This window comes from Triticum dicoccoides, chromosome 7A (assembly GCF_002162155.2).
Source record: "Triticum dicoccoides isolate Atlit2015 ecotype Zavitan chromosome 7A, WEW_v2.0, whole genome shotgun sequence".
In the NCBI taxonomy this organism is placed as follows: domain Eukaryota; kingdom Viridiplantae; phylum Streptophyta; class Magnoliopsida; order Poales; family Poaceae; genus Triticum; species Triticum dicoccoides.
The window spans coordinates 681,069,765-681,087,363 of NC_041392.1; positions in this window are offsets into that span (position 1 = coordinate 681,069,765).

The following is a 17,599-nucleotide window of genomic DNA, read 5'->3' on the forward strand; positions in this document are numbered from 1 at the left end:
CATAGCTTTGTCTTATTTGACTTTGCTATTTGATGGCATGATTTTTTTGTGTATTGGTTGTGTGCATCCTAACAATACAGAGTCCGAGTATGTGCTTGTTATGATTGTATCCATCGATACTACATTATGAGTCAATAAAAAACACTCTTTTGTCTAAAAATGATGTAAAAATATGATATATTATTATGGAGCTTACACGGGTGATATCGTCGATTTTTAGTTGGGGTAAATATATGCATCTGATTGACAGAGACCAAGTAAATGACTGCTTTGCCTGCAAATGGTATAATGCTAGACATTTTATTTCTGATGGTGAAACACTTTGGATGATTAGATTTGTCACTCCCTTGGATGTTAATTAACTGTGGCATGTTTAAATAGGAAATGTTGCTGGCAGGAAACCGTGCATCAGTGCTCGGACAAAAGTATTTATTCATTTGTCATAAAACGTTATTTTTTAGCACAACATTGCTTCAGAGGACTTTGAAGGCGTTCTCTTTGTTTGTATGTTTTTTTCATGTAGGTAGGTGAAAGAGTTCGAATAGAGCGACGCCATTCCTTTTCCATGGTGGTGTTACTTGTAGTTATACATTACCTATAATAATGTAGCAGTTGGAGATTCCCACCCCTCCCCCTCCCCCCGCGTCGTCTCCTCCGAGGCGACTCGGGGGCCAACCCTAGCCGCCACCACCTAGTTCTCCCCACCCCCTCCCTCCCTCCGCCGCCGCCAGAGGTGGCCATCCGCGTGGCTGCTCGGCACCCATGAAGGTGGCGGCGGGGACCTACGCATCTCCAACCTGTGTGGAGAGCCTCGTCTTCCGGGGCGGCGGCCCTGGGCGGCGGCCATCGGCGTTGCCTGTGCGGCGGGCGGCGCCGCTGGGTGCAGGTGGGTCGTCTTCCCAGTCACGCGGGCGGCGCGGAGGCGGCGGGCGTCGGCGACTGCAGCGGCCTCCCACAGGTCGGCTGTACCTTGGAGAGTCTTCGTCCTCAGCCTCGATCTGCTCTGATCCGATCCGAGCCGTCCCCTGTCCCTGGTGGCTCTAGTCGCCGTTTCCGAATGGCGGGTGCGCGGATCTGGTGGTTGGGCACGGATCCGGGGGAAACCCCTGGCCGACGCGACAGCCACACTGAAGACGTCGCCTTTGGGCGTCGTTTCCCTTACTGAAGGCTTCAGTGGGCTTCCTGTACCTCCCACCTCACCCAGCAGCTCAGGTGAAAGCCCCAGTTCCCTGTTCATGGCGACGACGGCACCTTGGTGGCGTGACCCTTCCTGAAGGCGTCGTCCGGGAAGTGCTCAAGTGGTGGTGGAGTTGGTGGTGGTTTGACGGCGGATTGTTTTGGTCTGATCTCATGTTCGGCAGCATGCTCGAGTCCAGGTGTGGAGGGTTCCAGCCGCTGGTGCGAGGGGATCGGGGTCCCTTTCTCGGTGCTAGTGATATGCCTTGGGCTATGGAGACTCCTATCCTCGACCGATGCACAGTGATGCATCCCATTGGCCTTCTCCGGGGTTTTCGGCGCCTTCGTTTCGACAACTCTCATCCGGTGCTCTGCCTTGCTACTGCCAGTGATGGTGATTGGGTGTTCAGCTCTCTGTTTCATGTGGGTTCCCGATGCCTCTCCTTTTGGCAGCTTGGGAACTTTGATTTGGGTTCTAGGGTGAACCACTCAGCCGGCCGTCAGTGCGGCACCCGTCGAGCCCGGGTGAAAGGGTAGGGTCTTTGCGGTGGCGGAGTCAGATCATGTGTTGCCTCTGTTTTCCTCTCGTGGCCGTCAGTGACACAAAACATGCACGGTGGTGCCTTCCTCCTGTAGCCTTTGTAGGTTAGCTGGTTTTGGTGTAGCGGTGTTCGATGGCATTTTGCCTTCGAGTTGTTCTACTGAGCCCATTGTATCTTTATTTTCGCTCTCTTTTTCTTGTTGTAAGTGGCAGTCCTTGTTGGAAATATGAGCAATTTACCAAATGATTTTATTAACAGAAATATTAGATAAAGCATGACTAATATAGCCGCGATAAAGCAAGTCATGCAACCTGGCGGAGAGAAAGTAAATAGCATTTGCATATATGAACTTGAACTGAACACATCTAGGAGAGACACTAGATCATGTTGCATATATGGAGTAAAACCTAACACATGTAGGGAAAGTACTAGTACGAGAAACTGTGGCAGGACATCTGACAGAAAGAAGAAGAACACATACGGGACAGCAACAGCAGAAGCACTGGACTTGGGGTTGACATCCTCTCCAGCCATGTCGTTGCTGAGGTAGTCGACGTCGGGGAAGAAGTCGTCGTCGGGGAAGTAGTCGTCGGATTCCGTGAGGATGAAGCCAGTAGTCGCGCAGAGCGCTCCCCAAAAACCTTATCACCCTTCTCCCATACAGGACTCAAAAGGTGCAGTCTCGGAGGCCTACTGTCCTGACGTGTGGTGCACGCCATAAGCCGGGATGAGGAAGACAGCAGCAGCTCAGAGATCGAACCGATGACGAGGGAAGGAGTAGTTCTGGTGCGTCTCTCTGGCAGGAGCGACCTCCCTTTTATAGGCGCAAGAGAAGGAGGCGAGAGGGCAGCGACGGGAGGCAAAACGAAGAGACGGAGGCAAAGCGAACAGCCAGCAGCCGAAGGGCTGCACCGTTCGCATTCGAACTCCACTTTCGCAAAAATCTTTTCAGCTTCCGTGTGACCGTTCGTATACCCGTAGTGTGTGGCAAAAATTTAGATATCGGCTCGGCTCATTCCAGCAACCCGCAGCGCGCCATGACGTGGCGTGGCATGGCGAGGCGGGCGGCGGAGGAGGAGCGCGTGTGGATATCCCTCTTGTTCTCATGCTCGTACAAGTGGGGAAAGAACCTCCCTTATAAGGAGGTCCAACTCCCACTAAACTAGCAATGTGGGACACCCGGTACAGGTTTCTCAACAACCAGCAAGTCATTCAAGAGCCGGCGAAGCCAATCTGCTTCAACCGTAGCTGTATCTAGTGCTGTGAGTTCTGCTTCCATTGTTGACCTCGTTAAGATGGTTTGCTTGCAAGACTTCCAAGAAACAGCGCCACCTCCATGAGTGAATACATAACCTCTCGTGGCCTTTATCTCATCAGCATCTGAGATCCAGTTTGAGTCATTATACCCTTCAAGCACCTTTGGATGCCCGGTGTAGTGAATTCCACAATTCGCAGTGCCTTTCAAATAACGCAAAACTCTTTCTAGAGCTTTCCAATGCACATCTCCTGGTTTTGAGACAAACCGACTCAGTTTGCTAACAGCAAAAGAGATGTTAGGTCTTGTAGCACTGGCTAAGTACATAAGCGAGCCAATAATCTGAGAATACTTCAATTGGTCTCTAGCAATTCTTCGATTTTTTTGAAGTAACACACTAGCATCATAAGGTGTTGGAGAGGGCTTGCAGTCACTATAGCCAAAGCAACTCAAGATCTTTTCCACATAGTGAGATTGAAGCAATGTAATCCCACCATCATCGTCTCTCAACAACTTAATGTCCAGAATGACATCAGCCACTCCTAAATCCTTCATCTCAAGACCGCGAGATAGGAAATTCTTGACCTCCTTAATAACATTCAGATTTGTTCCTAAAATCAGTATGTCATCAACATACAAGCACAGGATAACTCCCTCGCCCCCACCATGGAGATAGTACAGACATTTGTTAGCTTCGTTCACAACAAAGCCTGCAGCTGTTAAATTTCTTTCAAACTTCTCATGCCACTGTTTGGGTGCTTGCTTAAGTCCGTACAAAGACTTCAGCAACTTGCACACTTTCCCTTCCTGACCATCTAGTACAAACGCATCTGGTTGTTCCATATAAATTTCCTCGTCCAACTCTCCATTTAGGAAAGCAGTCTTAACATCCATTTGATGAACGAGAAGACCATGCGAGGCAGCTAGTGAAAGTAGAACTCGAATAGTGGTCAGTCGAGCCACAGGTGAGTAAGTATCAAAGAAGTCTTCACCTTCCTTTTGGGTATAACCCTTAGCCATGAGCCGAGCCTTGTACTTTTCAATAGTACCATCAGGCCTAAGCTTCTTCTTGAATACCCATTTGCATCCTATAGGTTTGCACCCATAAGGACGATCGGTTATCTCCCAAGTTTCATTCGCCAAGATGGAATCCATCTCACTACGAACCGCTTCCTTCCAGTAGTCAGCATCTTTAGATGCATAGGCCACTGAAATAGAACTGGGAGTGTCATCTATGAGGTACACAAGAAAATCATCACCAAAGGACTTTGCAGTCCTCTATCTCTTGCTCCTAATAGAAACTTCATTGTTCTCCTCCACAGGACTTTCAAAGTGTTCCATCGAAATTGTAGGTTCGGTAATTGTAACTGGTTCTTGATTCGATGAATTAGGCATCTCCTGATTAGATGAGGTAGCCATATCCTTCATGGGAAAGATATCTTCAAAGAAAGTCGCATCATTCGACTCCATGATCGTACCAACATGCATGTCACGTACCTCAGATTTTACAACCAAGAATCTATAGCCAATGCTATGAAAAGCATATCCCAGGAAAACACAATCCACAGTCTTTGGTCCAAGCTTCCACTTCTTTGGAATTGGAACATTAACTTTCGCCAAACAACCCCATGCTCATAGATAAGAGAGTTTTAACATTTTCTTCTCCCATTCCTCGAATGGAGTTATCTCTTTGTTCTTTGTGGGAACTCGGTTTAGGACATGACATGCCGTCAATATCACCTCCCCCCACCATGCCTTGCAGAGACTCGATGTGTCTAACATGGCGTTAACCAAATCAGTTAGAGTACAGTTCTTTCTTTCGGCTACCCCATTTGACTGAGGTGAATAGGGAGGCGTCCTCTCATGGATTATACCATGTTCCACACAAAAAGCGTCAAATTCATTGGAAAAATACTCTCCACCACGGTCGTACCTAAGCCTCTTGATTTTTCGATCATGTTGGTTTTCCACTTCAGCTTTATAGATCTTGAAAAAGTTCAAAGCCTCATCCTTAGATTTCAGAAGATACACACGGCAGTATCTAGTGGAGTCGTCAATTAACGTCATGAAATATTTCTTTCCACCTTTTGTCAAAACACCATTCATTTCACATAGATCTGAATGTATGAGCTCTAGTGGTGCAAGATTTCTCGTTTCTGCAGTCGTGTGAGACTTACGAGGTTGCTTAGCTTGCACACACACTTGACACTTAGATCCCTTGACAGTGGTGAAACTAGGGGTTAAGTTCAACTTCGCTAGTCGCGACATGCAACCAAAGTTAACATGAAAAAGACGTGAATGCCACACATTGGATTAACTATTGTTGCAAATATGATTAACAACTTTATTGCAAACGTCTGATAAGGATAAACGAAACAGACCGCCTGACTCATAGCCTTTACCAACAAAGGTTCCATACTTGGATATTACAAATTTATTTGACTCAAAGGCAAGCTTGTAGCCATCTCTATAGAGAAGAGATCCGCTAACAAGATTTTTATTGACAGAGGGGACATAATGCACGTTCTTCAGCCGCACGATCTTCCCCGAAGTAAACTTCAGATCGACCGTGCCAACACCACGAACAGAAGCACTTGAACCGTTGCCCATCAGCACGGTTGAAATCCCTGCGGTCTGATAAGATGAAAACATGGAAATATCACCGCATACATGCACATTAGCACCCGTGTCAATCAACCAATCAGGAGAATGACATACTGAAAGAATAGTGGGAAATATATCATACCCAGCATCCTTCATGTCAGTGTCTCCAATGACAACATTAGCGGTCTTGTCGCCTTTCCCAGGATGACGCTTGTCATAGCGATTAGGGCAACTAGGAGCCCAATGATCAGGATCCCCACACACATGACAAGCACCTTTCTTCTTGTCATTCTTCTTCTTGAAGTTCGTGTGTTTCACAGCCTTGTTCTTCCCATCAAACTTTGCTTTACCATCAAACTTGCCCTTGTTCTTGAACTTGTGGGACTGGAAGTTCTTCTTCTGTACCAGATTGGCACTAGATCCTCCCTCAATACCTCGAGCACGTGTGTCCTTTGCTCTCGCCTTTTCTTCCACATCAAGAGTACCAATGAGATCCGAGACGGAAAACTCCTGCCTCTTATGCTTCAGGAAGGTAGCAAAGTTCCTCCATGAAGGAGGAAGCTTAGTGATGATACCTCCGACAACAAACTTGTCCGGTAGCATACAACTGAAGTGCTCAAGTTCTCTAGCAAATGACTATATCTCATGAGCTTGCTCAACCATGGAGCGCTCTTCAGTCATCCTGTAATCATAGAATTGCTCCATGATGTACAACTTAGTGCCAGCATCCGAGACCCCAAACTTGGCCTCGAGTGCATCCCACATATCTTTTCCATTATCAATTGACGCATAAGCATCAACTATGTTCTCACCAAGAACACTCAATAGAGCAGCCTTAAACAGAGTATCCATTTTCTGAAAAGCTTGTGCCTGTTGAGCATCAAGCTCTCCTTCAGGTTTGCCAAGAGTGGCGTTGTAGCAACTCATGGTTTGAAACCATAAGACTGCTCTCACACGCCACCTCTTATAGTGGATACCCTCAAACATAGGAGGTCTAATGGAAGCAGCAAAACCACTTGGGGTAAATTGCCTATAATAAGGTTTTTGGATTGTTGGAAATATGAGCAATTTACCAAATGATTTTATTAACAGAAATATTAGACAAAGCATGACTAATATAGCCGCGATAAAGCAAGTCATGCAACCTGGCGGAGAAAAAGTAAATAGCATATGCATATATGAACTTGAACTGAACACATCTAGGACAGACACTAGATCATGTTGCATATATGGAGTAAAACCTAACACATGTAGGGCAAGTACTAGTACGAGAAACTATGGCGGGACATCTGACAGAAAGAAGAAGAACACATACGGGACAGGAGCAGCAGAAGCACTAGACTTGGGGTCGACATCCTTTCCAGCCATGTCGTTGCTGAGGTAGTCGACGTCGGGGAAGAAGTCGTTGTCGGGGAAGTAGTCGTCGGATTCCGTGATGATGAAGCCAGTAGTCGCGCAGAGTGCTCCCCAAAAACCTTATCACCCTTCTCCCGTACAGGACTCAAAAGGTGCGGTCTCGGAGGCCTACTGTCCCGACGTGCGGTGCATGCCACAAGGCGGGATGAGGAAGACAACAGCAGCTCAGAGATGGAACCGATGGCAAGGGAAGGAGTAGTTCTGTTGTGTCTCTCTGGGAGGAGCGACCTCCCTTTTATAGGCGCAACAGAAGGAGGCGAGAGGGCAACGACGGGAGGCGAAATGAAGAGACAGAGGCAAAGTGAACAGCCAGCAGCCGAAGGGCTGCACCGTTCGCATTCGAACTCCACTTTCGCAAAAATCTTTCCAGCTTCCGTGTGACCTTTCGTATACCCGTAGTGTGTGGCAAAAATTTAGATATCGGCTCGGCTCATTCCCGCAACTCGCGGCGCGACGAGGCGTGGCGAGGCGGGCGGCGGAGGAGGAGGAGCGCGCGTGGATATCCCTCTTGTTCTCAAGCTCGTATAAGTGGGGAAAGAACCTCCCTTATAAGGAAGTCCAACTCCCACTAAACTAGCAATGTGAGACTAAACTTTTAGTAGTATCCCTTGCCTTGAAGAAATGGGCTAAGTGGGCCTCTAGGATGTATTAGGAATTTCTGAAATAGTTATTGGGCTGCCCAAAATAGACTAAATTCCAGCAATCCCCCACCAGATCCCAGAGGCACACAGAAATTTGCCTTTGGTTCCAAAACACTGTTTTATATACCGGTACTGCAGTGGAGACTGTTAAGTTGAACTTCCACCTAGAACTCTATGCTACACTAGTAAGCAACTTGAACAGTGGACTGGGCCTCGAACTGCAAGTTTTCTGCGAATCTAGCTTCACATAAAGCCTTGACTGATACGTGGCTACCGTGGGTCTTCCCCGCGGGTGGAGCTTATGCGTCATACTCCGTGACCTTTCATGAGTTTACTAGAGAGAACCCTACTCTCATAGATTGCGACGTTTGACAATCATACTCATATAGGTGTGTTCTTCAAAAGATGTTCTGCAGGATAACATCTCTGCTTAAATAAGCCAGTTAGAACACATTAAGATATACATCAACCTGCCATGCAGATTAGGAGAGTATTGCATCTTCATGGAGTGGTATTGTGAATAGTAAGGATACTCTCCTCTCAGTTGACCAACAGCTTGTCTTCCATATCTAATTCACGGGATCTCCGATCACAAAGAATAGGTTACCACTATGAACAACTCATATTGTGGGTCTCATACCCATCTCCCTCGATGCATTATCTATCACATTACGTGATAGACCCTTAGTAAAAGGATTTGCTAGATTTTTAGACGGTTGGATATAATCCAACGCAATAACTCCGGAGTTTTTCATTTTCCTGACAGACTTTAACCTTCCCTGGACGTGTCTTGATGACTTCATGTTATCCTTTGAGCTTCTCACTTCCGTGATCACAGTTTGATTGTCGCAGTTCATAAGGACACCCGGTACAGGTTTCTCAACAACCGGCAAGTCATACAAGAGCCGGCGAAGCCAATCTGCTTCAACCGTAGTTGTATCTAGTGCTGTGAGTTCTGCTTCCATTGTAGACCTCGTTAAGATGGTCTGCTTGCAAGACTTCCAAGAAACAGCGCCACCTCCATGAGTGAATACATAACTGCTCGTGGCCTTTATCTCATCAGCATCTGAGATCCAGTTTGAGTCACTATACCCTTCAAGCACCTTTGGATGCCCGGTGTAGTGAATTCCATAATTCGCAGTGCCTTCCAAATAACGCAAAACTCTTTCTAGAGCTTTCCAATGCACATCTCCTGGTTTTGAGACAAACCGACTCAGTTTGCTAACAGCAAAAGAGATGTCAGGTCTTGTAGCACTAGCTATGTACATAAGCGAGCCAATAATCTGAGAATACTTCAATTGGTCTCTAGCAATTCTTCGATTCTTTTGAAGTAACACACTTGCATCATAAGGTGTTGGAGAGGGCTTGCAGTCACTATAGCCAAAGCGACTCAAGATCTTTTCCACATAGTCAGATTGAAGCAATGTAATCTCACCATCATCGTCTCTCAACAACTTAATGTTCAAAATGACATCAGCCACTCCTAAATCCTTCATCTCAAAACAGCAAGATAGGAAATTCTTGACCTCCTTAATAACATTCAGATTTGTTCCGAAAATCAGTATGTCATCAACATACAAGCACAGGATAACTCCCTCGCCCCCACCATGGAGATAGTACACACATTTGTCAGCTTCGTTCACAACAAAGCCTGCAGCTGTTAAAGTTCTTTCAAACTTCTCATGCCACTGTTTTGGGTGCTTGCTTAAGTCTGTACAAAGACTTCAGAAACTTGCACACTTTCCCTTCCTGACCATCTAGTACAAACGCATCTGGTTGTTCCATATAAATTTCCTCGTCCAACTCTCCATTTAGGAAAGCAGTCTTAACATCCATTTGATGAACGAGAAGACCATGCGAGGCAGCTAGTGAAAGTAGAACTCGAATAGTGGTCAGTCGAGCCACAGGTGAGTAAGTATCAAAGAAGTCTTCACCTTCCTTTTGGGTATAACCCTTAGCCACGAGCCGAGCCTTGTACTTTTCAATAGTACCATCAGCCCTAAGCTTCTTCTTGAATACCCATTTGCATCCTATAGGTTTGCACCCAAAAGGACGATCGGTTATCTCCCAAGTTTCATTCGCTAAGATGGAATCCATCTCGCTACGAACGGCTTCCTTCCAGTAGTCAGCATCTTTAGATGCATAGGCCTCTGAAATAGAACTTCGCAGTCCTTTGTCTCTTGCTCCTAATAGGAACTTCATTGTTCTCCTCCACATGACTTTCAAAGTGTTCCATCGAAATTGTAGGTTCGGTAATTGTAATTGGTTCCTGATTCGATGAATTAGGCATCTCCTGATTAGATGAGGTAGCCATATCCTTCATGGGAAAGATATCTTCAAAGAAAGTCGCATCATTCGACTCCATGATCGTACCGACATGCATGTCAGGTAGCTTAGATTTTACAACATAGAATCTATAGCCAATGCTATGAAAAGCGTATCCCAGGAAAACACAATCCATAGTCTTTGGTCCAAGCTTCTGCTTCTTTGGAATTGGAACATTGACTTTCGCCAAACAACCCCATGTTCGTAGATAAGAGAGTTTTAACATTTTCTTCTCCCATTCCTCGAATGGAGTTATCTCTTTGTTCTTTGTGGAAACTCGGTTTAGGACATGACATGCCGTCAATATTGCCTCCCCCCACCATGCCTTGGAGAGACCTGATGTGTCTAACATGGAGTTAACCAAATCAATTAGAGTATGGTTCTTTCTTTCGGCTACCCCATTTGACTGAGGTGAATAGGGAGGCGTCCTCTCATGGATTATACCATGTTCCGCACAATAAGCATCAAATTCATTGGAAAAATACTCTCCACCACAGTCGGACCTAAGTGATATGTCTCCAACGTATCTATAATTTTTGATTGCTCCATGCTACTTTATCTACTGTTTTGGACTATATTGGGCTTTATTTTCCACTTTTCTATTATTTTTGGGACTAACCTATTAACCGGAGGCCGAGCCCAGAATTGCTGTTTTTTGCCTATTTCAGTATTTCGAGGAAACAGAATATCAAACGGAGTCCAAACGGAATGAAACCTTCGGGAACGTGATCTTCTCACCGAACGTGATCCAGGAGACTTGGACCCTACTCCAAGAAGTTTCTGGGGAGGTCACGAGGGTGGAGGGCGCCCCCCCTGGGTGTGCCCCCCTACCTCGTGGGCCCCTCGGAACTCCACCGACGTGCTCCTTCCCCCTATATATACCTATGTACCCCCATTAGACTAGAGAGGGAGCCAAAAACCTAATTCCACCGCCGCAAACTTCCTGTATCCACGAGATCCCATCTTGGGGCCTGTTCCGGAGCTCCGCCGGAGAGGGCATCCATCATGGAGGGCTTCTACATCAACACCATAGCCTTTCCGATGAAGTGTGAGTAGTTTACTTCAGACCTTCGGGTCCATAGCTAGTAGCTAGATGGCTTCTTCTCTCTTTTTGGATCTCAATACAATGTTCTCCCGCTCTCTCGTGGAGATCTATTCGATGTAATCTTCTTTTTGTGGTGTGTTTGTTGAGACCGATGAATTGTGAGTTTATGATCCAACTTATCTATGAATAATATTTGAATCTTCTCTGAATTCTTTTATGTATGATTGAGTTATATTTGCAAGTCTCTTCAAATTATCCATTTGGTTTGGCCAACTAGATTGGTAGTTCTTGCAATGGGAGAAGTGCTTAGCTTTGGGTTCAATCTTGCGGTGTCCTTACTCAGTGACAGAAAGAGTTGCAAGGCACGTATTGTATTGTTGCCATCGAGGATAACAAGATGGGGTATTTATCATATTGCATGAATTTATTCCTCTACATCATGTCATCTTGCTTAAGGCGTTACTCTGTTTTTAACTTAATACTCTAGATGCATGCTGGATAGCGGTCGATGAGTGGAGTAATAGTAGTAGATGCAGGCAGGAGTCGGTCTACTTGTCACGGACGTGATGCCTATATACATGATCATACCTAGATAACCTCATAACTATGCTCAATTCTATCAATTGCTCAACAGTAATTTGTTCACCCACCGTAGAATATCTATGCTCTTGAGAGAGGCCACTAGTGAAAACTATGGCCCCGGGGTCTATTCTCATCATATCAATCTCCATTAATTTATTTTACTTGTTTTGATTTTACTTTTTACTTTGCATCTTTATACCAAAAATACCAAAAATATTATCTCTATCAGATCTCACTCTCGTAAGTGACCGTGAAGGGATTGACAACCCCTAAGCGTTGGTTGCAAGTTGCTACCGTTTTGTGCAGGTACGAGGGACTTGCGCGTGACCTCCTACTGGATTGATACCTTGGTTCTTAAAAACTGAGGGAAATACTTACGCTACTGTGCTGCATCACCCCCTCCTCTTTGGGGAAAACCAACGCTAGCTCGAGACGTAGCAAGAAGGATTTCTGGCGCCGTTGTCGGGGAGGCCTACGCCAAGTCAAGTCAAGATTTACTCTCCCGTCAACGAGCCATTTCTGGCGCCGTTGCCGGGGAGGCCTACGCCAAGTCAAGTCAAGATTTACTCTCCCGTCAACGAGCCATTTCTGGCGCCGTTGCCGGGGAAGCCTACGCAAAAGTCAACATACCAAGTACCCATCACAATCTCTATCTCTTGCATTACATTATTTGCCATTTGCCTCTCGTTTTCCTCTCCCCCACTTCACCCTTCCCGTTTTATTCGCCCTCTCTTTCCCAATCTCCTCCTCTTTTTCCCTTTGCCTTTTGTTTGCTTGTGTGTTAGTTTGCTTACCTGTCGCTATGTCGAATTCCTTATCAACTCCTATGTCTCCCGAGTTTGAAGTTCTTCACTTCAAGCAACGGCAAGGAGAAAACTTAAAAGATGCTTGGTATAGGATGATGGAATCTTATCGTAAGTGCACCCTAGAGGTGAACTTTAGAATTCTTCTTCGCAATTTTTATGTTGGGTTAAACATGACGCATAGACAACTCTTGGATTGCATGGCCAAGGGAAATTTCATTAATATTGACCCCGGTATTGCGCATGAGATTATAGAGGGAATAGTGGGAACACCACCCCAAAAGGGAGGATCTCATCCTACCCAGGAAGAAACCCAAGTGTTTGAGAAGATTTGCGAAGTAACAAAGATTTTACAAAAGTCTCTTGCGCCTCTTAAAAATATTAGCGGAAATCTTAACCGTATGAATATGTTGATTACTCTTTGCAATAAACGGTTGGATTCTTTAGATCTAAAAATTTCCGAGTATGAAGGGAAGAGGGAAGAACCCCCCGGATTCGAGCATGACTCCGCTAAAAATTTGAAAATTAAAGATGGCAATACCTAGATCTATCCTTGCTTTTATGCCTAGCTAGGGGCGTTAAACGATAGCGCTTGTTGGGAGGCAACCCAATTTTTTTGTGTTTTTCGTTTTTGGTTCTGTTTAGGAATAAATAATCCATCTAGATTTTGTTTAGATGTGGTTTTATCTTTTAATTAGTGTTTGTGCCAAGTTAAACCTATTAGATCTTCTTGGAAGATAGTTATTTGATTTTGCTGTAATTTCCAGAATATTTGCGCTCAGTGCCCGAATTGTAAAAAATCACCAGAACGTGATAAAATAGTGATTCCAATTGCTGCTGATAAATAAACAAATTTCCCAGGTCGTTTAATTTTGGTAGAATTTTTTGGGTTCCAGAAGTTTGCGTAAGTAACAGATTACTACAGACTGTTCTGTTTTTGACAGATTCTGTTTTGCGTGTGTTGTTTGCTTATTTTGATGAATCTATGGCTAGTAAAATAGTTTATAAACCATAGAGAAGTTGGAATACAGTAGGTTTAACACCAATACAAATAAAGAACAAGTTCACTACAGTACCTTAAAGTAGTCTTTTGTTTTCTTTCTCTAACGGAGCTCACGAGATTTCTATTGAGTTTTGTGTTGTGAAGTTTTCAAGTTTTGGGTGAATTCTTTTGATGGATTATGGAACAAGGAGTGTAAAGAGTCTAAGCTTGGGGATGCCCATGGAAACCCCAAGATAATCCAAGGACACAAAAAAGTCAAAGCTTGGGGATGCCCCGGAAGGCATCCCCTCTTTCGTCCACTTCCATCGGTAATTTACTTGGAGCTATATTTTTATTCACCACATGATATGTGTTTTGCTTGGAGCGTCTTGTATTATTTGTGTCTTTGCTTGTTAGTCTACCACAATCATCCTTTCTGTACACACCTTTTGAGAGAGCCATGTATGAATGGAAATTTGTTAGAATACTCTATGTGCTTCACTTATATCTTTTGAGCTTGATAGTTTACTCTATGTGCTTCACTTATATCTTTTTGAGCGTGATAATTTTTGCTCTAGTGCTTCACTTAGATCTTTTAGAGCACGGTGGTGGATTGTTTTAAAGAAACTTGATCTCTCATGCTTCACTTAGATTATTTTGAGAGTCGTTAATAGCATGGTAATTTTCTTAATGTTAATATACTTGGTATTCAAGATATGTGAAACTTTCTTTTTAGTGGGTTGAATACTAAGATAAGTTTGATGCTTGATAATTGTTTTGAGATATGGAGGTGATAATATCATAGTCGTGCTAGTTGAGTAGTTGTGAATTTGAGAAATACTTGTGTTGAAGTTAGCAAGTCCCGTAGCATGCACGTATGGTTAAAGTTGTGTAACAAATTTGAAACATGAAGTGTATCTGGCTTGTGCATCCTTATGAGTGGCGGTCGGGGACGAGCGATGGTTTTTTCCTACCAATCTATCCCCCTAGGAGCATGCACGTAGTACTTGATTTTTGATGACTTCTAAATTTTTGCAATAAGTATATGAGTTCTTTTTACTAATGTTGAGTCCATGGATTATACGCACTTTTACCTTTCCGCCATTTGCTAGCCTCTTCGGTACCGTGCATTGCCCTTTCTCACATTGAGAGTTGGTGCAAACTTCGCCGGTGCATCCAAACCCCGTGATATGATACGCTCTTTCACACATAAACCTCTCTATATCTTCCTCAAAACAGCCACCATACCTACCTATCATGGCATTTCCATAGCCATTCCGAGATATATTGACATGCAACTTCCATCATCATCATCATCATCATCATCATCATCATCATCATGACATGCTTTACTTTTGTCATATTGCCATTGCATGATCTTGTAGTTGACATCGTATTTGTGGCAAAGCCACCATGCATTATTTTTCATACCTGTCACTCTTGATTCATTGCACCATCCCGGTACACCGCCGGAGGCATTCATATAGAGTCATATCTTGTTCTAGTATCGAGTTGTAATCATTATGTTGTAATCAATAGAAGTGTGATGATCATCATTATTAGAGCATTGCCCAATCAAAAAAAAGAGAGAAAGGCCAAAAAGAAAAAAAAGAAAGGCCCAAAAAAAGAGAAAATAAAAAGGGCAATGCTACTATCTCTTTTTCCACACTTGTGCTTCAAAGTAGCACCTTGTTCTTCATATAGTGAGTCTCATAAGTTGTCTTGTTCATGCTAGTGGGAATTTTTCATTATAGAACTTGGCTTGTATATTCCAACGATGGGCTTCCCCTAGGTCTTCATGAGCAAGCAAGTTGGATGCACACCCACTAGTTTTCTTTTGTTGAGCATTCTTAGCTCTAGTGCATCCGTTGCATGCCAATCCCTACTCCTTGCATTAACATCAATTGATGGGCATCTCCATAGCTCATTGATTAGCCTCATTGATGTGAGACTTTCTCCTTTTTTGTCTTCTCCACACAAGCCCCATCATCATATTCTATACCACCCATAGTGCTATGTCCATGGCTCGCGCTCATGTATTGCGTGAAGGTTGAAAAAGTTTGAGATTATTTGAGTATGAAACAATTGCTTGGCTTGTCATCGGGGGTATAGAAGTTGGGAACATCTTTGTGTGACGAAAATGAAGCATAGCCTAACTATATGATTTTGTAGGGATGAACTTCCTTTGGCCATGTTATTTTGAGATGACATAATTGTTTAATTAGTATGCTTGAAGTATTATTATTTTTATGTCAATATGAACTTTTGTCTTGAACCTTTCGGATCTGAATATTCATACCATGATTAAGAAGATTTACATTGAAATTATGCCAAAGTATCACTCCGCATCAAAAATTCTCTTTTTATCATTTACCTACTCGAGGACGAGCAGGAATTAAGCTTGGGGATGCCTGATACGTCTCCAACGTATCTATAATTTTTGAGTGCTCCATGCTACTTTATCTACTGTTTTGGACTATATTGGGCTTTATTTTCCACTTTTATATTATTTTTGGGGCTAACCTATTAACCGGAGGCCCAGCCCAGAATTGTTGTTTTTGCCTATTTCAGTATTTCGAGGAAACAGAATATCAAACGGAGTACAAACGGAATGAAACCTTCGGGAACGTGATCTTATCACCGAACGTGATCCAGGAGACTTGGACCCTACTCCAAGAAGTTTCCGGGGAGGTCACGAGGGTGGAGGGCGTGCCCCCTACCTCGTGGGCCCCTCGGAGCTCCACCGACGTGCTCCTTCCTCCTATATATACCTACGTACCCCCATTAGACCAGAGAGGGAGCCAAAAACCTAATTCCACCGCCGCAACTTCCTGTATCCACGAGATCCCATCTTGGGGCCTGATCCGGAGCTCCGCCGGAGAGGGCATCCATCACGGAGGGCTTCTACATCAACACCATAGCCTTTCCAATGAAGTGTGAGTAGTTTACTTCAGACCTTCGGGTCCATAGCTAGTAGCTAGATGGCTTCTTCTCTCTTTTTGGATCTCAATACAATGTTCTCCCACTCTCTCGTGGAGATCTATTCGATGTAATCTTCTTTTTGCGGTGTGTTTGTTGAGACTGATGAATTGTGGGTTTATGATCCAACTTATCTATGAATAATATTTGAATCTTCTCTGAATTCTTTTATGTATGATTGAGTTATCTTTGCAAGTCTCTTCGAATTATCCGTTTGGTTTGGCCAACTAGATTGGTAGTTCTTGCAATGGGAGAAGTGCTTAGCTTTGGGTTCAATCTTGCGGTGTCCTTACTCAGTGTCAGAAAGAGTTGCAAGGCACGTATTGTATTGTTGCCATCGAGGATAACAAGATGGGGTATTTATCATATTGCATGAATTTATTCCTCTACATCGTGTCATCTTGCTTAAGGCGTTACTCTGTTTTTAACTTAATACTCTAGATGCATGCTGGATAGCGGTCGATGAGTGGAGTAATAGTAGTAGATGCAGGCAGGAGTCGGTCTACTTGTCACGGACGTGATGCCTATATACATGATCATACCTAGATAACCTCATAACTATGCTCAATTCTATCAATTGCTCAACAGTAATTTGTTCACCCACCGTAGAATATCTATGCTCTTGAGAGAAGCCACTAGTGAAACCTATGGCCCCCGGGTCTATTCTCATCATATCAATCTCCATTACTTTATTTTACTAGTTTTGCTTTTACTTTTTACTTTGCATCTTTATACCAAAAATACCAAATATATTATCTCTATCAGATCTCACTCTCGTAAGTGACCGTGAAGGGATTGACAACCCCTAAGCGTTGGTTGCGAGTTGCTACCGTTTTGTGCACGTACGAGGGACTTGCGCGTGACCTCCTACTGGATTGATACCTTGGTTCTCAAAAACTAAGGGAAATACTTACGCTACTGTGCTGCATCACCCCCTCCTCTTCGGGGAAAACCAATGCTAGCTCGAGACGTAGCACTAAGCCTCTTGATTTTTCGATCAAGTTGGTTTTCCACTTCAGCTTTATAGATCTTGAAAAAGTACAAAGCCTCATCCTTAGATTTCAGAAGATACACACGGCAGTATCTAGTGGAGTCGTCAATTAACGTCATGAAATATTTCTTTCCACCTTTTGTCAAAACACCATTCATTTCACATAGATCTGAATGTATGAGCTCTAGTGGTGCAAGATTTCTTGATTCTGCAGTTGTGTGAGACTTACGAGGTTGCTTAGCTTGCACACATACTTGA